The sequence below is a fragment of the Globicephala melas genome, chromosome X, assembly GCF_963455315.2.
Source record: "Globicephala melas chromosome X, mGloMel1.2, whole genome shotgun sequence".
NCBI classification, from domain to species: Eukaryota; Metazoa; Chordata; class Mammalia; order Artiodactyla; family Delphinidae; genus Globicephala; species Globicephala melas.
In genome coordinates this window covers 124,397,624-124,424,469 of record NC_083335.1, presented here as the reverse complement: position 1 = coordinate 124,424,469, position 26,846 = coordinate 124,397,624, and the positions used below count along the sequence as shown (strand labels likewise).

Sequence of the window (26,846 nt, the reverse complement as noted above, 5' to 3'; positions counted from 1 at the left end):
CCGCCAGGGAAGTCCGGTACTCAGTTATTTTTGCACAATGGAAGTACCTCGGAATTTGCAACCAATAACACACTTCATTGAGAGAAGTCTTCTAGACACTTTGAACAATCAACCTGCACGTACACAAAGCACCCATTACGCATAATTCTAACCCTTTCCCGTTTGGTTAATCTTTAACACTTCCGAGCTGGTCTGAAATGTATTCAGTCATTTGCACTGTACCGACAAGCAACTAAGTTGAATTCATTTTTGGATTTTCTAGGACACTTTATTTTTTTCACCTGACTGACACCAGACTTTCTCACAGTTACTCTCTATGTCTAGGACATAGTAGCCGGACAGGAGTGAGCCACCGTGGGGCTTTACGTTTTGTTCACGTGCGCATCTGTCCCATTACGTCAAACCCAGACTCACGGAGTCTTAGATCTACAGTGAATATCTTATTTATAGAGGCCATTTATTTATAGATGAGGAGTGTGACCAAGTAGGTCATTCCTCTGACCGAGAAACCAGCAGAGTGTGCAGTCAGCTGAGCTAATGACACAGCAGAAACGGAATGTCAGTGCTTTAGGGATAAAACCTAGGCAATTTCTACATACCCTAATTCCCATTAAAATTCTTAACTCTGTTGACTGATCTGCCTTCAAGATGTTAATGCTTCCCTGTTCTATCGCTGGTATTGGAAACTTGTGAAATCGTAAGCAGCAATTATTATTAAGATAAATGACTGCAAAATCATAGCTAAATACGTACAACGTGCATTCTCACATAAGGCCTGATTTCATGCGACAATGGCTACTGAACGTGAGTATTTTCCAATTCCTAAAATGAATGTTGCCCACCTTTTTAGAATTCTCATTCCTCACTGCCCTCTCCTGCTACGTGACACTGCTAACTAGAATAAACTCGTGTGGGTGCCCTTCCGTCAGTCCTCCAAAGACAGGGGCTGGAAGGACACGCAGGCTGGGTCTCTCGGACACGATGGCTGAAGAGTTTTATGTCTGCTTCTTCCTCGGTCTCATGTGGCTGAACCACATCAGCGTAAGTTTACTCTCACGTGCGGTGGCTGCACGAGGCAGTTCTAGTATGAAATTCTCTGGGGAAAGCAACACTTCAGACAATTCGCGCGAAGCAGGACCAAGAAACCTATCAGTTAAGTAAAGCCCGCGTTTGTCGTGATGAAGCACTCTGGCATAAGCCCAGCGACGGAGCAGGTACCACTGACCTCTGGAAATGGATGACGTGGGGCACTGAAAGGTAACATACCTCCCGGAAGCAAAAGCCAGTGCGGGGTCTGGCACTGCCTCTGTCGAAAAAAGACTTGAGTTTTCCTAGTTTAAAAGGGAGACTGAGCCTTGAGATAGAAAAAAGAACACATGAGCCTTTCTGTGAGTCAACTACCTCTCCTGACTGGCATCAGAGTTCCCAGATTCCTAAGGGCGTGAAGGTCCCCCACTGGCTTTTATAGTGTGGGCTTGGGACGCCGGAATCACATAAAATATAGAGAATCTCACCGTGCCCGATCAGGAATACGTATGCCCAAATGTGCACGTGTGGGACAGAGCAACACAGCATGTGTGTCATGCTTCAGGGCGACATGGATGCATTGCCCACCACTGAATTCGTCACCATGCTCCGATCTCTCACAGACTTGGACAGCCGACCACCAGGGGGGTCGGAACCTGGAGGTCACGCCAGGTTGTCTGACCCTAAATCCCGTCGTCCCTCCACTGCACCACTCGGCCTATCGTTAGATGGTACTTCTGAGGGACTCTTAAAAAATAAAAAAAATAGAACACCGGTCCCTCTTCTAACAGCTTATATCTGCCTCGAAGGCCAAACTCTTGCCTATGTCTTGTTTACCCATCTCGATCATGCTGCATTCACGCCCGGTCTAAGCCGGCTTTCTCTTCTCTGGATTTCAGTGTGGCTTTGTTTCTCAGAAATTTACACTCGGCGCTTGCAAAGGGTAGTGGCTCCCTTACAATACATCCCTTACAATGCAGGCTGGCAGACTCTCTGAGCAGCAGTGTGGTCCCGGAGTGACCTTGGCTCAACCCCAGAATCCCTCGCAGAGGGCTATCAGTTAAGTAAAGCCCGCCTGTGTCGTGACAAAGCCCTCCTGGTGCCATGAAGCACTCCAGTGTGTCTCCTGGTGAGTAACGTAACTTTTCTGTGCCATGAAAGGAGCACAGTGCTCTACAGTTACACTGCACAAACTCACATGTTCAAATACACACAAAGCCAGACGTGTAGGCTTGTGCAGAACGACAGTTACAATTATAATCACAGCATGGGAACAGCTGCACACTGGGCATTGGAATTCTGCTGTGTTCCTTTTGTTCTATGTTCTCTGTGATTTTTAAAGAAAAAATAAAAACCAAGATGAATCTTATGTGTATTTTACCACAATTAAAACATAAATAAAAATAAAAAGCCAAGATAAATCTACAAACATTTTCATCAGTCACTTCCACAAAGGAATGAATGTGAGAATTCCCTTAAAGGGACTAAAACAGTCACACAAAATTGTAAGAGAATAATGCTTTCGTTTCAACTGGAACATAATCACATTTATCCCTAGTTTTTCTTTCTTTTTTTTTTTTTTGTGGTACGCGGGCCCCTCACTGCTGTGGCCTCTCCTGTTGCGGAGCACAGGCTCCGGACGCGCAGGCTCAGCGGCCATGGCTCACGGGCCCAGCCGCTCCGCGGCATGTGGGATCTTCCCGGACCGGGGCACGACCCCGCGTCCCCTGCATCGGCAGGCGGACTCTCAACCACTGCGCCACCAGGGAAGCCCCCTAGTTTTTCTTAAATGAAAACAAATTACTTGGTTTTCAAACAACGGAATTCTTAAGTGAGCAAGCGTGTCTAAGAAAGAAAGAACAGGATCACATGAGAAAACAAATGAGATTAGACTGAGTGTAGATGCTACAATTCTTGACTAGCGGTTATCTTCACGCTACACGTAACCAAATGATTTTATCTGCCTGCCTTTCTCTATTTTATTGATACCATTTTACCAGCCTAGGAGGCAACAGGCTTCTTCATGCAAATATAATTTCAAACAGTTTCAAAAATGCAAATGCCCTATTTCCTATAAAAAACAAATATAAAGGAAAACTAGAATTTAAGTGAATTTCCTAGTTTAAGCTTAGTCTGATTTCCTTAGAGCTGTTCAAATTTCTCTCAGGCCTTAAGATCGCTTTCATGAATTAAAGAAAATATGTTAAATGCATAAGTATATAGGTACTTGTGTAAACTAAGAAGCTCTGGGGATGATATTTCTGACAACAAATTAAACCGAACAAAGTGTTACCCTAAAATGGTACTTGGAAGATGTCATTGTTAACAGAGGGAACCAGTGCTGTGTCAGATTTCCGGTTGTGTGAAGAGAAATCTTCACAAGTCACACACAGCCCTAACTGCACAGAAAAGCACTTTGCAAAAAAATGCTGAAAATGCCCTTCCGTTCTAAGGATGACATTTACATGGTTCTACAGAAATATCACAGATTAAAAATAGAAGACAGTGCCTTTTAGTAGGGCACAAACCTTGTTCCCAAAAAAGTATATGAGAAAAGTATGTGAATTTTGAGAAATCTTTCTCAGTTTGGATCCTCCATTATACAGAGATTTACTTCTTTTTCAGTGGGAAGAGACAGTCCCTTACAAGGACAGGGAGGCGAACTCTGGCACTGGGAACAGAAAAGCACATGCACCTGAAGTGGGCGAGTTTCGAACTTGGTTGGGGTTTTACCCCTGCATCTCCGACCGAAGGAAGTCTCCCCAAGGACTGATGCTTAACTGTGAAACGGTGACACAAATGAGGTTCAGAACGGTGTGATACATTAGGGAGACGGCTTGATGACCCACCAAGACCCCTGGAAAAGCCCCCGTACGCGAGCAGAGCATTCAACAGGTGTAACTGTGCTCATCTGACTTGCTGTCATGTTAACCTGTTCGATTCGAGGTTGGCAGACCTGTTCTTAAAGGGTCAGGCAGTAAACAGTTTTCACTCCATGGGCCATATAGAGTTACAACCACGCAATTCCACCACTGTAGTGAGCAACAAAGACAATACAGACGTCAATGGGTACACCTGTGCTCCGAGGAAACTTTCATTACGTGCAATAAAGTTAATAGAACTTTCATGCATCACGACTTGTCGCTCTTCTTGGTTTGATTTCTTGGACCACTTAAAACTGTAAAAACCATCCTTAGCTTGCTGACCGTACAAAAGTAGGTAATGGGTTAAATTTGGCCCACAGGCTCTAGTTTGCTAACTCTTGTGTGAGACAAGATGAAGCACGGTTAGATTCCATTGCTGTCATACCTTACCAAGATTACTTAAAAATGAACCTCCAGGAAAACAGGATGGTTTCTCAAAACATTCAGCATACAATTATCAGATGATCCAGCAATTCCATTTCTAGGTATAAAACCAAAAGAACTGAAAGAAGGAACTTGGACAGATGTTTGCAGCCCAATGTTCTTAGTAACATTATTCACGATCGCCAAAAGATGGAAACAACCCAGATATCCACCGATGGACGAATGGATAAACAAAATGTCGTCTATACGTACAGCGGAATATTATTTAGCTTACAAAAAAAATGAAATTCTGACACATGCTATAATGCGGATGAACCTTGAAGACATTATGCTAAGTTAAATAAGTGAGACACAAAAGGACAAGTAACCCAGGGTCCCCCTTACATGAAGTACCTAGAGTAGTCAGAAATGGAGACAGAAAGCTGGGGGGGGGGGGCGGGGAATGGAGAGGAGAGGAGAGTTATTACTGAGAGTTTTAATTTGGGAAGATGAAAAAGTTCTGGAGGTGGATGGTGAATGCACTTAATGCCACCGAACAGTACACTGTGTACTTAAAAGTGGTTAAAAAACGGTAAATTTTATGTTACATATGTTTTACCATAATAAAAAAGATCTCAAAGAAAATGAACCTTCAATGCAAATGTATTTCTTCCAAAGACCCTGCTGTTGGCTACAGACAAACTTAGATCGAAATGTCTATAACAATTTACTCTGAAGCAAGTCAAGAATAAATGTCTGCTTTCTTTCCATAACCCAGAGTCAAACTCTCCAACTGTGAAAAGAAGTTGTCCTCAGTGATCTTCAAACTCACAGGTGACATTCTGAGATACTTCCCAGGGAAGCAGAGGCACTCCCTAGAAACAGTCGCAGGATCTTGGTAGTTTCTGGAATATCTGAATGTCAGTCAAACCCAGAAATCCTTAAGCAGCCTCTGTCCTTGGAGAATTTAGCTCCCCAGTGGCAGAATGACATGTTTTGGTTAATTAAATTTGTATTGATCTTCGTGGCTGGGAAATGGGATCAATGTTATTGCTAAATCAAGGCTAATCGTAAAAGTCATTCAAAAAAATGAACACATTTTGCCGTTATATGATGATCAGGACCGTACCTGTGATTGGAGCAGAAACTCCAGAAGCCCAAGAAAAGTAGCAGGTATTCAGATCTACTTAATCTAGAGGCTGAATCACTTCTTCCCACCTAAGACGAAAGCTGCAAGGTGAGGGAAAAAAGGGAAATTTAAGCGTAATTCTTAGTGGACGCCGTTTCCCTCATTAGAAAGAAAAGAGTTAAGAAGAGTAAGATGATATTGATGCACCTTCTGTCAAGAGGTCTCCTGATGGCAGGTTCACTAGATTCTGATCTCCTACAAGCTTACTTTGTAAACCTCTATGAAAATACAAGGGATTATCGCATGACTTTGGAAACCTTTTAGCCACCGTAAGTTTCCAGAAGGAATCTTTTTTTTTTTCCTGGCTGTGCCTCTTGGCTTGCAGGATCTTAGTTTCCCCACCAGGGACTGAACCTGGGGCCCCAGCAGTGAGAGCAGAGTCCAAGCCACTGGACTGCCACGGAAGTCTCCAAAGGCATCTTTCTGACCCTTGCCTTGCTTTCTGTTTGACTGCAAATCGAGCCCCTCTGGACAGGACTGCACTGCCATCCATGTTCCCCGTGAACTCACCCAGCCCCTGGCTTCAAACCCCAAATACATGTCTCAGGGTCCTGGCCTTCCCAGCTGCACACGCATCTCTGGACCAGCCTGCCTGATGGATCCACTGCGAGGTCCCACCAGCATCTCGCACACGGCATGTCCACAGCGGAACCCTTCACCCACCCGCCACCCACACCAACTTGTCTCTCCTCCAGCCCACCGTGCGAATAAATGACACCTGCCTCGTACTCAGGGTCACGTGCCAGACCCACACTCCTCCAGCTAGGCCGTCTGCGTGTCTACTGGCGCTCCCCGCTGAAGAGTGTCCCAAGTCTGTGCTTTCCTTCCCAGGTCCGCTGAGCTATGCTAGTGGAAAATGAGACTGGGACTTCCCTGGTGACGCAGCGGATAAGACTCTGTGCTCCCAATGCAGGGGGCCCAGGTTTGATCCCTGGTTAGGGAACTAGATCCCATATGCATGCCACAACTAAGGAGCCCACCTGCTGCAACAAAGGAGCCAGGGAACCGTAACTAAGACCCAGCGGAAGGAAGGAAGGAAGGAAGGGTGGAGGGAGGAAGGGAGGGGGAGGGAGGGAGGAAGGGAGGGAGGATGGGAGGAAGGAAGGGAGGAAGGAAGCAAGGAAGGGAGGGAGGAAGGGAGGGAGGAAGGAAGGGAGGAAGGAAGGAAGGGAGGAAGGGAGGGAGGGAGAGAGGGAGGAAGGGGGGAAGGGAGGGAGGCAGGCAGGGAGGGGGGAAGGGAGGGAGGAAGGAAGGAAGGAAGGGGGAGGGAGGGAGGAAGGAGGGAGGGCAGGAAGGAAGGAAGGGAGGGAGGGAGGGGGAGGGAGGGCAGGAAGGAAGGAAGGGAGGGAGGGAGGGGGGAGGGAGGAAGGGAGGGAGGGGGGAGGGAGGAAGGAAGGAAGGAAGGAAGGAAGGGGGAGGGAGGGGGAGGGGGAGGGAGGGAGGAAGGAGGGCAGGAAGGAAGGGAGGGAGGGAGGAAGGAAGAAGGGGGGAGGGAGGGAGGGAGGGAGGGAGGGAGGAGGGAGGGCAGGAAGGAAGGAAGGGAGGGAGGGGGAGAGGGGAGGAAGGAGGGAGGGCAGGAAGGAAGGAAGGAAGGGGGGAGGGAGGAGGGAGGGCAGGAAGGAAGGAAGGGGGAGGGAGGGGGAGGGAGGGAGGAAGGAGGGCAGGAAGGAAGGGAGGGAGGGAGGGGGGAGGAGGAAGGGAGGAGGGAGGGAGGGAGGAGGAAGGGAGGGGGAGGGAGGGGGGAGGGAGGAGGGAAGGAGGGAGGGCAGGAAGGAAGGAAGGGGGAGGGAGGGGGAGGGAGGGAGGAAGGAGGGCAGGAAGGAAGGGAGGGAGGGAGGGGGGAGGAGGAAGGGAGGAGGGAGGGAGGGAGGAGGAAGGGAGGAGGGAGGGAGGGAGGAGGAAGGGAGAAAGGAAGGAAGGAAGGGAGGGAGGAAGGAAGGGAGGAGGGAGGGAGGGAGGAAGGAAGGGGGAGGGAGGGGGAAGGGGGGAGGGAGGGGAGGGAGGAAGGGGGAGGGAGGGGGGAGGGAGAGAGGAAGGGGGAAGGAGGGGGGAGGGGGGAGGGGGGCTGCCTTATGCCTGGAACCCACCTGGAGCCACTTCAATCCCTCCCCCACCAGCAGCCACCAGTTAGTGCAGAGGGAAGCCGCTGGAGGGTTCCCAGTCCAAACACATCACCATTACCATCACATCCTGTAAGGAACTGTCTGGGGGTCCCCTGCACACAGCTCTCACCTCATCTCCTGGTCAGTCGCTTGCCTCCATCATGCTGGCCTGGCCTCCTTTACGTCCCTCGAGTTTCTAGAGCTCCGTCCCGCTGCCTGCCCTTTGCATGTGCTGTTCCCTCCTTCTGGAACTCTTTTCTCCGGGCTCTTCCCAGCTACATCCTTGAGACTTCAACTCATCAGTCTCCATTTCTTAACTCCAGTGTGGAAGCGCTTCCACCCCAAGCCCCTTGGCCACATCTCCCTGCTCATTCTTCACCGCGTGTGCTACTCTCAAGGCATCTCGCTGACCAGTTCCCGTTTACTGCCTGTCTTCAAGCAGCAGGCAAGCCCCAGCAGGGCACGGCCTCTGCATCCACATGGCTGAGCTCAGAGTGTGTCCAGCTCACGCGCCATCCGCAAAGCTAAGCTTTGTGCCAGACGCCACGAAGATGCTTAATAAGCAGTCTAGGACACGGAAGAGCATACGAACTGAAGTTCAGATACAACACGATGTACTTAACACCCAAACTCCAGTGAAGATGGCATTTTCCTCCTTGACGACTCACGTGCCGTTTTCAGGTCTTACAGGGCTTTTATAACAAGCATTAATGACAACCATAGAGTGTGTGCGCGTAAGCCGTGTGGAATCACATCCCTCTAAATTCATACGGTTATGAGTAGATGCTGGTGCATCCCCGTGTCACCTACATACAAGAGTTTAATACCAGCAGTACATAAGACTGACAACCAGGCTAGTCCGACACATACATAATTACTAGGCTTCACTCTTTGCTGGAAGGTCTAACAGTTAAAAGATAAAGGGCAAAAGGTTCTCGTAAAGGAGTCTGCCGCTCCCAGTGGCTGAGCCTGCTGTCTGCTGTCGCCAGCCAGGCACAAACTTACGTGTGCACAGCTCAGGAAAGTGACACCAGGAGGCCCAGGGAACTGACACACGCTTACCTGTGCCTGCTACTTCCTCTACAGAAGCAACTCAGGGCGGGATGCCCGAGACGCAGGGATGGACGTGCACAGCTGGAAAGCAGCGCTCAGAACCGCCCCCCCCCTTCTTCCCCCACCTCCGGATACACCTGCTCCCAAAGCCAGTCCAAGTTTGCTCAGCTGTCCCTGCGGCTGCAATGACACCCTTCACTGAGATATTTCACATGAAGTATGAGTGCACACAGAGCCTTGTTTCTGGTTTTTTGCTAAAATGAAGTTGATGCTCTATGGACAGGGTGAGTGGGAATCATTTTAACAGACGCTGTGAAATTAGGTGTGGGAAAGACAACCACAATGACTGGAAGGCAAGGTGGAAACGTAGGAAGATGCAGAAGTTGAGATTTCCGTGCAGGTGTCCTTGAGTTTTCACTAGAAACTGGAAACCACATGAAATACACTACGGGTGTGGATGGTGTCAGAGCAAAGGGCAGAACTTCCTGGCTGTGAACCTTCCTCAGAGCAAAGGTACTGGCAGACGACTCGATATGCACGTGCTTTAGGTTAAAACAACAACAACAAAAGTAAGGCGCGTTTGCATCTTTTTTTTAATGATTCCCAGCTTAACTGACTTTTCCAATTAACGTGACAATGCTCAGGTCAGATGAGGGGGGAGGTTTCCAAGGTGCTTTCTTACTGAACTGCCTACTTCATCCGTGTGAGAAACATCCATGTCTAACGTGCACAGATCAAGAAGTCACTTGTGCTTCCAAGCGCCAGGAAGTTCTGATCGTACCAGTTATTATCGTTCTGATCGTACCAGTTCTTATGCCAGGAAGTTCTGATCGTTACTCACCCTTCTTGGAGTCCTGAGAAGGCCCAAAGTTAAATGGCTACAACTTTATAATACAAAATTCATGCAGTAAATCACTATATCACAATATTCCAGACACCCCCAATACTCTGAAGCCCCTTCACCAGACACAAGGGTCTAAATGCTGAATATATAACACAAATAAGAGTATTTTCACTACAACTAGCTTCTTAATATTAGAAAAGGATACACAATGGAATTTGAAGTAAATTCATACTGAAATGAGTAAATCCTGTACTGTGTCGAATATATTAGCTTATACAAATTCATTTATGAAAATTTTATTTAAATGCAGCTACCTGTGAAGTGAGCTATATATCCATGAAATATGATAAATTAGAAAACAAATCATCATGCTGATCCTCTACATCTAATCCCTCCTCCTCCCCCACCTCTGTCTTTACTGACTTAATGCTCTCTGGGGGACATGAGTGTAAGTCAAAAGCCTTCTGGAGCCCAAGACCAACGGTTTGCCGGTTGCCTCCTTGGGCTCCCATGGTACGCCGTATGCACTGCCGTGAAAGAACCGAAGATCCTCGTATCCGTTTGCATTTATCTATCTATTCTGGTGGGTCTCAACTGGGGTGGTGCTACCCCTGCCCCGGGGGGAATATCTGGCAATAGGTGGAGACATTTTGGTTGCTCTAACGGTTGGGGGGAGAGCTACTGGAATCTACCGGGTAGAAACCAGGGATGCTGTTCAACATTCCGCAATACAGAGGACAGCTCCCACTACCAAAAAGATCCAGTTCCAAATGTCAACAGCGCCAAGCTTCAGAAACCCATCTCCTTATGTACCTGGGGGATTCATCTGTTCTTCCTGCAACCACTTTTCATGTGCTATACAAGCTGAACCTTTTTTCCCCTTGCTCCTATGCTGTCTATAAGACACCTTCATTCTACGTAGGAACTCAATCTTGCTGTCTTTCCCGCATTCAAAGACTCTTCACATTGTAATGGGCAACTAGCATGTCCTCAAAGATTGGCAATCCACACAGCTTTGACACTTCTCTCTTCTAAAGCTACTGTCTCACAGGCCTTCCTGGTGGCGTAGTAGTTAAGAATCTGCCTGCCAATGCAGGGGACACAGGATCAAGCCCTGGTCCAGGAAGATCCCACATGCTGCGTACCAACTAAGCCCGCGCGTCACAACTACTGAGCCCGCATGCCACAACTAATGAAGCCCGCGTGCCTAGAGTCCGTGCTCTGCAACAAGAGAAACACTGCAACGAGAAGCCCACGCACGGCAACGAAGAGTAGCCCCCGCTCACCGCAACCAGAGAAAGCCCGTGCGCAGCAATGAAGACACAGCCGTTGTGAAGACACAACGCAGCCAAAAATAAGTGAAATAAAATAAATAAAATAAATTTATTAAAAAAATAAAGCTACTACCTCACAAAAATAACTCTCATGCCAACTCCTTTGCTCTCCACAGGTTAACTCCCACTGGGAAACGAATACGTTCTCCCAAAAGTTAACAGACTAAAAACACTGTAGATATGCCACTCAATTTTATGAATTATGGGTCAGATAATACCACTATCCATGCACCATATTTACTACAAAAATTTAGAGCATCAGCTTCATCAAGAGGGAAAAAAGCAAAAGGCAAAAACCCAAGGATGGTCTGAATCTTCCAGATCGCAATGAAGCTAACCTTCCACTCCACCTAGAAGGCACTTTGTATGTAGTTCTGCACTGTTGTGACCAGAGAGCCCGTGTCTACCATCGGGGCAGGGTTCGGGGAGGGATGGAGGGGGAGGTGAGAAAGGAAGACGACATGATCAGACGTGCATCAGCGGGCTAAGAATTTACAAGGCATCTACTTAAAATGCAGTAGAGCAACCCTCTTTAACACTATTTCATCAGAACGTGTGCCACGAGAAGCTGTACTCGCCACACACCACACATCTAGTCGCTTCAGCCCCAAACAAACTGGTCAAGTAAAACAAACATGATGTCCTGGAGCCGTCTCTGCTGCCTCCCCCATCGCATTATTCCTACCGGATTTTAATGGCTCCATCAGTCAAAACGGTGTCACACAGAGGAAGTCCCCATTTAAGCACTCATAAATGGGGCTGCTCCCACGTGCACATTAGGGGGAGAGAAGTCCGCCATAAATGTAAGGAAGTAATTCATCACACACTGGGACCTCACACAGCTGCGTGTATCCACATTTATCTCCTTAATTTCTACACGGCATAAACCTCCGTTTAACAGTGTGATTCTCACCGAATGAAAATTCACGGTGGCAGGTCAAGAGGTGCATTTAGAACTGATACACTGGGTAAGAAATAAATATAATGATTTATAAAGCTCCCTGGAAAGCAAAATACTATGAAAGGCCTAGTAATACATAAAAGCGTTCATTTGCATAAATTTTAACAGCACTACCACTGTAAGAAAATATAGTCTGAGTTTTCTTTATTGGGTCAGAGTATGTTATTAAAACAAAATCAGGGGCCTCTTATTAATCACCTCAATTCTTCTCTAAATCACTATCCGCTCCACTCAACCTGCAAGACAATAAACTTCTCAGGAGCTGAAAAGAGATCATGCCCAGGGAAAATCACTAGGTTTGCTCATTTCTACACAAACCCCAGGAGCGGTCAATTTTTCCTTACACTCTTTCTAGCTGGCAACACTAAAGAGTGTTGTGTCGTCTTTTTTTTCAACCCGGTACTATTATATAGAGGGAGGTGGTATTTTATGTATTTGTTGAAAACAAAAAAGAACTTAAATGAACTTTAATTTTCTACTCACATGACTGAAAATTATAAACAAATAATTCAAATACACCATATTAACATTTAAAGATATTCGATCAATACTCAACGTTTCTACTGTATTCCTCTTCTGTGGGTGCGGGTGTATGACTGTTAGTATCTGCTCTTTGCTAAATAACGCCCGTATTTAAACATTATAAAGTGCAACGTAACTGCAAATATCAAAGTGATTTCACACGCACTTGTTTTTGGTACCACAACACCCGGTGTGCAATACCTGACCCATATTTGTGTCCACTAGAACGTAAGCTTTCTGTCTGGTTTGTTCACAGCTGTATTCCCTGCATCTAGAAGAGTTCCTGACACACGTGGTAGGTGCTCAGTAAACATTTACTGGTTAGGTGACTGTGTTCGTCTGAGAGATGGAGTGAATGCAAATGACCAAAGAGCATAAAAGTTCATCAGGAACCTCGTGTGCAAATATTACGCAACGTGCTATGTGGTGCCAACATCCCTTCCTGTACAGGAAGGCTGCGTTATGAACAACACACACTCGTGTAAAAAGGTAACTCCCAACAGCGCATTAGATGACCTCCAACCTACGCTGAGAAAGGCAACAGAGTCGCTCCCTTCCATCTTCATTACTCCATGTAATCCTTGTAACACGGGGCAGATCATATTCCCACTTCGTGCACAAAGAAAGAGGTCTCTAGTCACCTGGTTAAAACTCAGAGTAAGTGGTGGCCAGGAGACAGGAAGTACTCACAGTTGAGTTTCAAAAGATGGGCCACGGATGCGCTTTGCAGGAGCCCTTGCTGTACCATATATGACCCTTGTCCCACAGTCTAGAATTTTGCATCTAACGTGTTGTTGTCTTAGTAACGCCACCTTCCCACTAAAGTGAGGACAGGGTCGGCTAGACTACCATTATCCGCTTCCCCCCTTCACCCTTTGAGAACAGGACACCTGGATTTTGTGTGGGCACATGGCCACACCCCTTCCAAAAGGAGAAGCTTTCCACGTAACCCACTTCTGGCCAATGGCTATGAGCAGAAGTCAGAAATGAAACCTCTTGTCTGTGCTCTTAAAGGCAATGAAGTCCCCCTCCTCACTCCTACTCAAGGACTGGGACAGGGATGTGATGTGAGGGCAGGAGCTGGAGCAGCCATCCCAGACACGAGGTAAGACAGAACATCGGGGCCCCCATTGTGAGGTAGTGCTTTAGGGAACCAGAGTTCCGTCACCCCCAAAGCTATATAAAGTTACATCCCAGGCTACCAACTGACTTGAACGACTCCCCTCTTCACTTCCAACGTACTAGAAAGGTTAAAAGCTGCTAACTGATCTCATATAACACAGAGAGATTCATCATAGGGGAAGAGGGAGTAAAGAAATAAAACTATAGCGACTAGTGACTTCCCTGGTAGTCCAGCAGTTAAGACTCTGTGCTCCCAATGCTGGGGACGCGGGTTTGATCCCTGGTCAGGGAACTAGATCCCGCACACCATCACTGAAGATCCCTCACGCGGCAACTAAGAGCCGGTGCAGACCAATAAATATTAAACAAAAAAAATATTTAAAAACTACTGGGACTAATGATTTCCTGGTCAGAAACCTAAGTCTTCACAGTGTGTCTTGGAACCAATTTTAATTGTCTGGAACCCTGAGGTCTTTTACCACATGAACAACGCTTGAAAAACACCCCTTTCATCAGAGGAGGCATCTGGTGGAGGCAGCCCTGGGCTTAATTCCTGGCTCTGAACCCTTACTCGTTTCCACAGTCATGGTCAAAGTATTCAACCTGTCTGAGACCCTGTATCTTAAGTGTACAGTGGGAATAACCATCTACATCTCATGGGGATGCCGAGGTATAAGAAAAACAGTGAAGACCAAGGACCTGGCTCCCTTCCAAGTCAGTCTGAGCGCCTGCAGCAGCTAAAATCCCTTGATTGTGGTCTGCAGGATGGAAGGGTCTGGGGACTCTCTAGGCCACGCAATTCCTCTTAAATTGGTTCACGTGCAAATTTTAAAATTACGTGCCCGAAACATTTTTCGGTGGAGAGAACACGGATTCCGTTTGTCCACAGCTGGAACTGGCACTGTGCATGTATGTGCACCCACATGCCCTGGGAAACTCAGCTCAAACTGAACGTCTTTGACCTTGAGCCACAATTTGGAAAGGAACCTGGGAGTGGGTCCTGCTGTCCCCTCCGTTCCTCATTTCCGTGTGTACTGCATAATGTAGAACCAAGAAAACGCCTAGCGCGTCTAGGAGTAACACCCTGAAAGGAAACAGAACCTTGGGTCCTGAGAAGGTACTCCTTATTACAGAAATACGACCACTTCTCCATGCGTTACACCTCATCTGTTGAAATTTGGCGGGAAATGACTCATGGCTAGACTTACCTATTCAACATAATTTTGAGCAAAAACACACAAACACCACTGAGAAGCCAAATCCATTAAGCTATAAAACGACAGACACTGCACTCCAAAATCATCAGACGGACTTCCCTGGTGGCACAGTGGTTAAGAATACGCCTGCCAATGCAGGGGACACAGGTTCAATCCCTGGTCTGGGAAGATCCCACATGCCTCGGAGCAACTAAGCCCCTGGGCCACAACTACAGAGCCTGCGCTCTAGAGCCCATGAGCCACAACTACTGAAGCCCGCGTGCCACAAGTACTGAGCCCACGTGCCTCGAGCCCGAGCTCCGCAACAAGAGAAGCCACTGCAATGAGAAGCCCGCCCACCACAACCAAGAGTAGCCCCCGCTCGCCGCAAGTAAAGCCCGCGTGCAGCAACGAAGACCCAACGCAGCCAAAAATAAAAAATTAATTTAAAAAATTCATCAGCGTTTCTCTTTAACTATCATATGTGTGTGTGTGTGTGTGTGTGTGTGTGTGTGTGTGTGTGTGTGTGTGTGTGTATATATATATATATTTTTTTTTTTTTGCCACACCGTGAGGCATGTGGGGTTTTAGTTCCCCGACCAGGGATCAAACTCACGCCCCCTGCTGTGGAAGCACAGAGTCTCAACCACTGGACCGTCAGGTAAGTCCTTCTATCATTAATTTCTGAATCATCATTTTCCTCCCCTTTCATTAGTTTCATTTCCAAGTTTGGAAAGCATTCTTTAGAGAATAAAAAAAAATAGAAATACTGAAACACTCTAAAAGGAAGAACTGAAATAGAATATTTGTAAAGCTTTCTGTGTGATGTTATAAAACAGTGAAAGGAGAGAGTAGTAACAGCCAATGACTTCAGAGCAATAAAAAAAAAAAGAAATTCCCTCCTTCCCCAGTGTATTATGAACCAGCTCAATGATTCAAAGACAGCGCAGAGCTCGTCACATAATAGATATTCAATTAATTCACTGGCACAACAAAACATATGTCACACGTACACACTCACTCACACATATACACATCCTTGGGAAACAAACGTTGGCCAATGACAAGTAGAAAGAAGTTAGCGAGCTTGCCAATTTATAATTATATATATTTTAAAATCGTTTATTAGCTAACATAAGAATCTATGCTCTTCCTACAGATGTCATTCTATAAGGATACTGTCCTTTGATAAACACGCTAGGAAATACAAGATGAGCTGTATCCACATACCACAGTGACATTCAAACACATCAACTCTCATTAACAAGCCGTCCTAACTCTCACACATACACGACAGCTTTCAGGAAAGGGGTCAAAGAGTTAAGGACAGAGGTGTACATGTGGGTATAATCTTAGTAACAAATTCATTTGCTAAGCTGCCTTCTTGCTTTCTGGACTTAACTCTTGTTTACTATGCAGCCCTGATAGGCAGATACCCAGTTTGGCTAAGGTCAGGAGACTAACATCGTGGCAAACATCAGAAGTGGCCCATGTAGCTGACACTCGGACACCGCATTCACATGAAACCCAGAAAGTGTAACGTTCGAAAGAGAACCTGAGAAATGCCTGTAAAGCGGCTTATGTCCAAGTCACAGACAAAGAAATGCAAATGACTGGCAAACAAGATAAAATAGTCCACCTCCTTTTTTTTAAAATCAAAGAAATGCAAAACAAAACAAAACAACAAAGGGCCTGCATCCTCGGCTCAGATGACCACGATCTCAGGAGCAGCCGGAGAGGCTGGCACCCCTCCCCCATCCCCGGGCAATGCTCTGCAACGGGCCCTACCCTTCAGGAAAGCAATTTGGTAATCAGCCTCAAGAGCCCCACAGCGTTATTCTCAGCAATCTACCCTAAAGCAAAAACGGGAAGCAATCTATATCTCCAACATGTGTTAAATCAATTACGGTACAGGCACTTGACGGCAGAGATGCATGAAAACATTTTCAATAAATGTCAGCGACGATCAAACACTTGCTCTGTAAGGTTAAGTGGAAAAGCTGTACTACAAAGCCGAACAGACATTATGTTACACGCACATGAATGCAGACATTTGGAAGAAAATATACCAAAACGCTGACGGCGAACTGCTATGGGTGGGTTGAGAAGTGTTTTTTTTTCTTTCCGGACTTCATTGCCTTTTTTCAAATTGCTCATTACAGGCAGCACATTATTTTTTAACATCAGAAAAGAGTTATGAAAACCCTGGCCAGCAAGGAATAATGACTAATTCCTCATCTGGTGAATATGAATAAGATAAATAAGACAGCTATTTACCTATTCACTTCTTTTCTAAGAAGTGAAGTCAATTATGAAGTCAATTATGGTTTCCCTTACACAGTGCAGCGTGCTAGGGAAGTGCTTTTGTCCTTGACGTACACACTCAGCCACCACCTCTGAGTCACCTTTTTGAAGTTTTATGATGCCAAAGTCTATAAACACAACATTAAATATTTACGGTTGATATCTGCTGTTTCTAAAAATACACAGAGGAGAAGGTCTCTTAACGAGGCCTCCACTTGACCTTCTCAAGGCAGTCTATTCTGCGGACGTGCTGACAGCTGTCCACGGGCCCTGGAGCTCACTGGGCTGGGGCCTCCTTCCTTCCCAGCAAGCCCAGGGCCTTTCCACCCCAGCTGGGTACCTGGGTGCTTCATAACCCGTGGTGTCTTTGGGTCCCAAACCTGCTTATGCCAGTGGGGCTTCAGATTGCATTTATGAAAAGTAATTAAATATTATATAAACTAATGAGCTAGGAATACCATCTTTTTTTCCTAATGAAACTACTTCGGATGCTTTGTTACAGACAGATCATCAAACAAAAATGTATCACGGGGCCTCCCTGGTGGCCCAGTGGTTAAGAATCCGCCTGCCAATGCAGGGGACACGGTTTCGAACCCTGGTCCCGGAAAATCCCACATGCCGCGGAGCAACTAAGCCCGTGAGCCACAACCACTGAGCCTGCGCTCTAGAGCCAGCGAGGCACAACTACTGAGCCCACGAGCCACAACTACTGAAGACCGCGCACCACAACTACTTAAGTCCGCGTGCCTAGAGCCCGTGCTCCACAAGGGAAGCCACCGCAGTGAGAAGCCCGCGCACCTCAATGAAGAGTAGCCCCTGCTCGCTGCAACTAGAGAAAGCCCACGCGCAGCAACTAAGACTCAACACAGCCAAAAATAAATTAATTTAAAAGAAATGTATGATGGAAATGCTGGCAGGGTGGACAACACTGAAGAGATCTAGGAAAAGGCAGCGAATCCGCAGATGGATCCTGCACTGAGTCGGTTTCACAAACGTCCTTCACGTCCCACTGCACTTGAACGAAATCAATACGGCAAACTATAGAGGGTGCACCAAGGGTACAGTTTATAAGGAAAGGTGACCCCAAACTAGAATTACTGGATCCCCATTCCAAGAAAAGGCTCTATGACCTTCTGTCTAGCGATGGGTGAATAAACCTGTGTTTACACAGTTTAACTTGAAATCTCCAGGAGGTGAAGCCTCACTGGCTCCCCCTACATCACCGGGGATGGGCTTTGAGAGAACGGTGTACGGAAAGAAAGGGAAAAGCAGTAAACTCGATGGTGAAGAAAGCCGGCCCACGCAGCCTTAAGCAGAGGTCAGGCTGAGCTCATCAGAGATGAGTCATGTTGAGAGCCCACTCCCTTGATGTGACACGATCAGAGCGTGCTCGACCTCTGCAGTCTTCGTTCCCCAAACTCATAACCCCAGTCTGACCACGTGAAACACCTCAGCCAAATCCGAAGTGAAGGACATTCTACCAAACTCATGGCCAGTACCCCTCACAACAATAAGAGCCACGAAAGACAAGGGAAGTCTGAGACACCGTCACAGCCCAAAGGAAAGATGGACACAGGACAACTGAATTCAATGCGGTGTCCTGGATGGGATCCTGGGACTGAAAAAGGAGATTAATGGAAGAAAGGGTAAATCCAGAAAACGTCTCAAATACAGTTGATAAAGTTTTTAAAAACCACATACACGTGTTTCATTTCTTATGATTCCCTGATTTACCCAATGCTTTCTGACGAACTTGCCCGGAGAGGCGCAACTGTGATTGAAGGAAACTAGCGCAGAAGCAGTGGTACCTGCCATCTACACAGTGGCTCACTTCCCCGTGTAGAAAACCGGCACACATAAATAGATTCACAAACCAACCCCATCTGGGTCAACATCTGTTACTGGGGCAAAACCATCAATAATTCTTTCATAGTTATGAGTCTGCCTTGCTGCAAACCTTCAACACATCACCAATCATTAGCCTTGGCAACCCTGGAGGAAACACACACACACAATCCTATCAAGTTGCATTTCCACCGTTCAAAATGCCATCTTCTTTAACCTTTGTTTTATCAATATTTTCAGCTTTTCTCCCCTTCGGAACTTTTGGCTATCTGCCTTAGCTGGACTTGAAAAGCAGGGAAGGTGAGAGTCCGTCAGGGAAAAATTAAAGCAAGAAGAGGGATACTGGCCAAGCCCTGGGTCTCAGGGGTGAGGGCCACTAGCTGTAAAGGTGGAAACACTGACATCCCCGAACTCATGCCAAAGCGACCGGCAACATCTAGGACGAGCTAAGGGCTTCCAATGCAGCACCGCACGTGAATGAACCACCTGGGGGCTTCTGACCATGCAGGCGCTAACAGAGCGGACCTGGCTTGGGGCCAATGCTGCCTTGGGGGCCAACCCCTGAGGGTCCACCTCGTGCCAGCTCCAGTTCTTGACTCAGGAAAGCCACTCCTCTCTCTGCACTGCAGCTGCCTTTTAGAAAACAGAAGCGCTACAAGAGAATCTCAAAGCTTGGGATCCTGTGAAATGTCCGTTAAGTCAATCCGAGTATCCAGACTTCACAAGATGAAATTACTACCCACCAGGTTCATTTCTTTGTATCTGATATGCCTCAAATTACTGTTAAAAGATCGTTTGCCCTTACACTCTACCTCTGCGCCTCTACAGTGCAAACTCCAGGGCCTCGCTGAGGTCTGGCACACACAGGTGTTCCATCAGTACCTGCTGAATGAATGAACGATTTTAGTGCTATGACAGCAAAGTCAAATAAAGATGTTATCATCTTTGAAATCATGAGTAAGAGCTCGGAAAAAATTCTCATTCATTTTTTCCCCATTAACTTTGCATAGAAGATGATATAAAAGGGTAATTCAATTATTTCCTATTTTGAAAAGGCAGGGTCAACATTTCGTTCACGTCTCGGGGCAGAAGGCGCATGTAGAGGGGCAGCAGTGATTCTCACAGTAACTGGAAGATTGAAGTGAATTTACAGAGGAGAGGGGAGCTGATGGGGCACAACCACGAGGGGCTCAATAGATCTTTCCATTTCATGGGAGGAAAACTACTTTTTTACATCCAAGAACACAGTTAAGAGCACGAAATGGGTACATAATATTTATTTAACTATGTAGTAAAGTGAGAGCCTTCATTTGTACATTTTAATGTCTCCAAGGGTGAGGGAATGGACCTGGTTAAAGAATCTTCCCAACATTTTCTGATAGTTGACTATGTACTCAAATGAGTAATTCTCTAACCAAGACGCCAATTTATGGGTGTAAAAAATGAGAGGGCTGTGGTTGGTAGGCAGCCTCTTATATGGTGCCCAAGGAGCCCCACTCCCTGGTACCTGAACCCTGAAATAGCCCTGACCCACACTGGCCAGGATTGCTCTGTGTGACCAACAGAATATGGCAGAAGTAATGGCACATCACTTGTGAGATTAGGTCATGAAAGCACATAGCTTCTAGCACTTTCTTTGTCTATCTCCTTCTCCCGTGCTCTCTTCCCCTCTCCCTGTCTCAGTCTGTCTCACACTCACACAGATCACGCACTCTGGGGAAGCCAGGTCATGGGTGGCCCTACAGAGAGGTGAGGAACTGAAGCCTCCCTCCAACTGTCACGTTCAGGAATGACCTTGAAGTTGATCCTCCAGCCCAGGTCCACACTCAAAGACTGCAGCCCAGGCAACCAACAAGGGATTAATATCCAAAATATACAAACAGCTCATGCAGCTGTTTGTATATAAAAAACCAAAAACCCAATCAAGAAATGGGCAGAAGATCTAAATAGACATTTCTCCAAAGAAGACATCCAGACGGCCAAAAAGCATACGCAAAGATGCTCAATATCACTAATTATTAGAGAAATGCAAATCAAAACACGAGGTATCACCTCACACCAGTCAGAATGGCCATCATCAAAAAATCTACCAACAATAAATGCTGGAGAGGGTGTGGAGAAAAGGGAACCCTCCTGCACTGCTGGTGGGAATGTAAATTGTACAGCCACTATGGAGAACAGTACGGAGGTGCCTTAAAAAACTAAAAATAGAGCTACCATACGACCCAGCAATCCCACTACTGGGCATATATCCAGAGAAAACCATAATTTGAAAAGATAGGTGCACCCCAATGTTCACGGCCGCAGTATTTACAATAGCCAAGATGTGGAAACAACCTATCCAAGACAGGAATGGATAAAGAAGATGTGGTACACACACACACACACACACACACACACACGCAGACACACACACACAGGAATATTACTCAGCCATAAAAAAGAACAAAATAATTCCATTTGCAGCAACATGGATGGACCTGGAGACTGTCATACTAAGTGAAGTAAGTCAGACAGAGAAAGACAAATATCATATGATATCACTCATATGTGGAATGTAAAAACATGATGTAAATGAGCTTATTTAAAACAGAAATAGAGTCACAGACACAGAAAACAAACCTATGGTTATTGGGGAGAGGAGGAGGGGAAGGATAAATTGGGAGATTTATATAAAACAGATAAGTAATAAGAACCTACTATACAGGGACTTCCCTGGTGGCGCAGTGGTTAAGAATCCGCGTGCCAATGCAAGGAACACGGGTTCGAGCCCTGGTCCGGGAAGATCCCACATGCCGCAGAGCCACTAAGCCCATGCGCCACAGCTACTGAGCCTGTGCTCTAGGAGCCACGAGCCACAATTACTGATCCCGTGCACCGCAACTACCGAAGCCCGTGCGCCTAGAGCCCCTGCTCTGCAACAAGAGAAGTCACCGCAATGAGAAGCCCGGGCACTGCAACAAAGAGTAGCCCCTGCTTGCTGCAACTAGAGAAAGCCCACGCACAGCAACAAAGACCCAATGCAGACATAAATGAATTTATTAAAAAAAAAAAAAAAAAGAACCTACTATATAGCACGGGGAACTGTACTCAGTACTCTGTAGTGACCTATATGGGAAAAGGATCCAAAAAAGAGTGGATAGGGACTTCCCTGGTGGCACACTGGTTAAGAATCCGCCTGCCAATGCAGGAGACACAGGTTCGAGCCCTGGTCCGGGAAGATGCCACATGCCGCTGAGACACTAAGCCTGTGTGCCACAACTACTGAGCCCACGTGCCACAACTGCTGAAGCCCGTGCACCCTAGAGCCCGTGCTCCGCAACAAGAGAAGCCACCACAGTGAGAAGCCCGAGTACTGCAACGAAGAGTACCCGCCGACTCACCGCAACTAGAGAGAGCCCGCACACAGCAACAAAGACCCAACACAGCCAATAAAGAAATAAATAAGAGTGGATATATGTATATGTCTAACTGACTCCGTTTGCTCTACACCTGAAACTAACATAACATTGTAAATCAACTATACTCCAATAAACTTTACTCCAATTGTAAATCAATTTTTACTCCAATAAAAGTTAAAAAAAAAAAAAGACCGCAGCCCAGGACAACATGTTCACTACAACTCATGCGAGACCTTGAGCCAGAACATTCCAGCTAATCTGTGCTTGGATTCCTGAGTCTCAGAGGCACTGTGAGATAATAAATATCTGTATTTTTCAGCTGTTGAGTGCTGGGGTAATTTGTTACACACCAATAGATAACTAATACAGGGGCTGAAACCTGAGTGCATTAGTGGACATGAAACAACAGTACCATAGAAACTAATACCACCCATCTGCTCCCCCATCACCTCCTCCAAGCCAATTATTATTTAATTCCATTTGTTTGCCTTCAACCAAGCACGCAAGCAAACACAAACAAACATAAGACCCAGCAAAGAGTCTATCTTGCCACCATCAAACAGTTCTGTTTTAGTAAAATCTGGATCTGCTGGGTAAATCATCTACCTCCCAGATTCATGCACCCTTAGTAACCAGGTATTTTTACCCCTAAACCCCCAGCAAATCACTTGCTCTCCTCAGCTGGGCATGTCTATGTCCAAATGGTACAAGTTGCATTTTTCATTAGATTAGAAGAAAAGTTCCTGCTTCAGGTTCTTGATTCACGAGGAGGTAAATCCTAAACTCGTCTGACTTATTTTAGCAAATTCTTGACATAAAAACTTGAGAACCTGTGCTGCATTTTGCATCATCATGAAAGAGTCCCCTGTGTGGCTAAACTACTTATACTACATAACAGAATGTAGATCATGTTCCTCCAATGCAAATTCCCGTGTCTTGTTGGCTTTCTCATGAGTCTGACATCAGTGCCCAGGACGAACAGAAGCGATGCATGTGCCCATGCTCTAATTGGGACTCTAATTATTAAGCTGGATCTTGCTTGGGGGCTGTAATTAGGATGTGAAATCGTATTCCCTGTTGCCCTGGAAGCTACTGGAAGCTGATCCTCCAAGGCCCCAAGTCCGTCTCCAAGGGGTGAACACGGTGACGGGACACCCAGGTGACCTCCTGTTTACCGTGTGAAGCCACTGCTGCCAAGAGAGACAAATCCAAGGTCAAGGTTTCACCTACCGCGCTCTGAGACCTCCACATTCGGAACATTTCTGAGCATACGCGTTGTCTGTTTAACACGTTTCCCTGAAAAGGGCCTGAGAGTCTCAAAAGACGTCTAACTGCACCAACGACTCGTCCACAATATAATTTCTTTCAGAGGAAACTGGGCAAGACTTGTGATTCCAGGCAGCAAAAACACCCAAGGGCACAGCTGCTGCTTCTCGGGAGCGCCTCTGGTGAGAACACGAAGGGGGCTGCACTCCGGAAGGCCGGCTCTGGGGCCTCCTGCCTCCCCCTCCCCCTCCCCCCTTCCCTCCCCTCCCCCTCCCCCCCCCCCATTGTGGCTGGGAGCTTTAGCAATGTCAACCTCAGGTGGCTGAGTCACGGAATAGTCCAGGGACCAGGCAAGCGGGCCCACGGTCCACACCGTCCCCTGAACCCCATCCTCGTGGGCACCATCCCCCCCGTCCAGTCCCGAGAGAAAGCCCACCGCCGCCGGCCCGCTCGCGTGTGACCGAGAACAGGCTCCACGCGCCAGCAAAGCGGCCCCAGCCCCCTGTGAACTGTAGCACACGAAAAATACCTCCTGAGGGAGAGTCCATGAGAGCTCGCAGACCTTTGGCAGGAAAGTCATGAAATTCAGAATCCACCCAGGCGATCCCAGCTTCGGTCGAGGCTGCTGCCCGCCCTGCTTGCACACGCGCCTGGGCACCAGGACTGGCTGGTGACGGATCACTGCACCTGCAGATCTGTCGTACTGACTCGTTCATTTTATTAAAGACAGAGAATCCACAACGGTTTGGTTTCTTTGGCTGCCCTGTAAATGGCCACGGGCATGAGTCGTGCATGGCCACGTAGCCACGTCAGGACACCAGGGGCGTCTGGGAGAAGACGGGTGGGGTGGGATGGTGTGGGGAATTGCCACCGCTACAGGTGGAACTGGGTCCCCTCAGGAAGACAGGTTGCGGTCCCAACCCCCCGGACCTCACAATGTGACCTTATTTGGAACTAGGTTTGCTGCAGACAGAATTCATCAAGATGAAATGCAAATCAAAACCACGCTACACAACCTCACACCTGTCAGAACGGTCATCACCAAAAAAACAAGGAATAACCAAGGGTTAGCAAGGATGTGGAGAAAAGGGAACCCTGACACAGTGATGGTGGGAATGGAAACCGGGGCAATCACTGCGGAAGACAGATGGAGGTTCCTCAAAAAACTAAAAACAGAGCTACCACACGACCTAGCAGTTCCACTTCTAGGTACTTTCCTGAAGAAAACAAAAACACTAATTTGAAGAGATATACACACCCCTATGTTCATTGCAGCATTGTTTACAATTGCCAAGATATGGAAGCAACCTAAGCGTTCATCAACAGATGAATGGATAAAGAAAATGTGTACACACACACACACGCGCACGCGCACACACACACAGAGGAATACTGTTCAGCCATAAAAAAGAATGACATCTTGCCATCTGTGACAACATGGATGGACCTGGAGGGTATTATGCTAAGTGAAATAAGTCAGAGCGAAATACTGCATGATTTCACTTATATGTGGAATCTAAAAAGCAAAACAAGTGAACAAACACAACAGAAACAGACTCACAGAAACAGGTAGTTGTAGCGGCGAGAGGGCGGGCGGTGAGTGAAATAGGTGACTAGCTTAAGAGGTACAGACTTCCAGCTACAAAATGAATGAGTCCCGGGGATGAAATGCAGAGCACGGGGAATATAGTCAATAATAATGTCGCATCTTTGTACGGTAACAGATGGCTCACGACTTACTGTGGTGATTATTCTGGGATATACAGAAATATTGAGCCACTCTGTTGTACACCTGGAAATAACATAGTGTTGTAGGTCAATCGTATGTCAGCAAAAATAAAACGGAGAGAGAAAGAAAATGTGTGCACACACACAGAGAATTCATCGAACGAGGCCACTAATCCAGTAACGACTGGGTGTGCTTCTGAGAAGATGGTCACGTGAACACAGAGACACACAGAAGGCAGAGACTGGAGTGCCATGTCTACAAGTCCAGGAATGTCAGGGGTTGTCAGAAACCACGGAAGATAGGACACAAGCAAGGAAGGCCCTTCAGGGAGGGCCGCCCCGGTGGCACCTTGATCTGGGACTTCTGACCTCCAGGACTGTGAGAGAACCACTTTCTGGTGTTGTAAGTCAGCGTGTGGTACTTCTGGTAAGGCGGCCCTAGGAAACCGGTACAGCCACTAAGAATACGGTTTCTGCTCTACTTGATGATCAAGACAAGTGCTTATTAAATACTGTTTCGGATGCTGGCTGTAATGTAACAGCAATTTTCATAATAAAAGACATGCGTCTCTTTTAAAAAAAAAAAAAAAAAGGCTTCCCTCGCAACCTTTCAGAGAATCCCTGCGTAAGGAAAATGGTCCCTCTGATGGGCTCTGGTCCTGCGTTGGGACTTCAGCCCATCCTCACCCGGGTGGTTTCTCTGCTCAACCACTGTCACCTGCATGTCCTGGGAGGAACCTGGGGTTCGGGTGGGAGTGGAGAGGGACAACGTACAAGATCCCAAGTTACCGAGTTGACATTTTCGGGTTTACAAAATGCTGCCTACAAATGTATACATAAAAAAGCATGTTTTTAAAAAAAGAGCATGTTTGTTGATATGACTGCTATCTACACGCATGTCCCCGTATGCATTTTCAGATCCTTTAAAACAGCACAATTTTTACTGTTTAACATCACTAAATGATTATTGTAAAACCCAAGGTGGTGTGTGGGTTTCAGATCAGCAAAAGAGGCCCTGGAACTAGAGCCTAGCCGGGCCCCCAGGGTCTACGACATCAAACCACAGAACGGACGAGAAAACATTACCATAATGAGCTCGTTCTCCGTTCCTCCCAGTAATGAGTCCTCTTGAAGAAGTCACTCAAAATTCTGAAATGGTTTCTCTTCAAAAGGAGAAAGATACGCTACTGAGGAGGGCAGAAACCAGCTCGTGTCTGTGTGTGCATTATTCACCCTCTTGTCTTCTCGCCTTTTAGGATGTCTGAAAAGTGAAGGGATCTTCACTTACTCCAGGAGTTCTCCGGCATATCAGTCAACGATTCATGCTTCTCGTTTGCCAGGACTGACAAGAATGCCGACTCCACGTGGATTAATGACAAACAGTTCTATATGTGATCAAGAACTAAGCCTGCTTACTCAGCCATAAAAAAGAACAAAATAATGCCATCTGCAGCAACATGGATGGACCTAGAGATTGTCATACTGAGTGATGTAAGTCAGACACAGAAAGACAAATATCCTATGGTATCACTTATACGTGGAATCTTAAAAAAAGGATACAGATGAACTTATTTACAAAACAGAAGTATAGTCACAGATGTAGAAAACAAACTCATGGTTACCAGGGGATGGTGGGGGGGGACAAACTGGGAGGTTGGGACTGACA

General features: G+C 46.8%; 1 protein-coding gene across 9 annotated transcripts in view; it reads right to left on the bottom strand.

The window, feature by feature from the left end:
• TBL1X (transducin beta like 1 X-linked) overlaps nt 1-26,846 on the bottom strand; it is a 228,954-nt gene that overhangs the window by 82,956 nt on the left and 119,152 nt on the right. The window contains exon 1 of one of the 9 annotated variants that reach the window (XM_060291956.1): nt 5,443-5,461. The exons of the other annotated variants lie outside the window; for them this stretch is intronic. The gene's annotated coding sequence lies outside the window, so the exon portion shown is untranslated. Of the gene's footprint in view, nt 1-5,442; nt 5,462-26,846 lie in introns of those variants that run through there. 9 annotated transcript variants of the gene reach the window in all.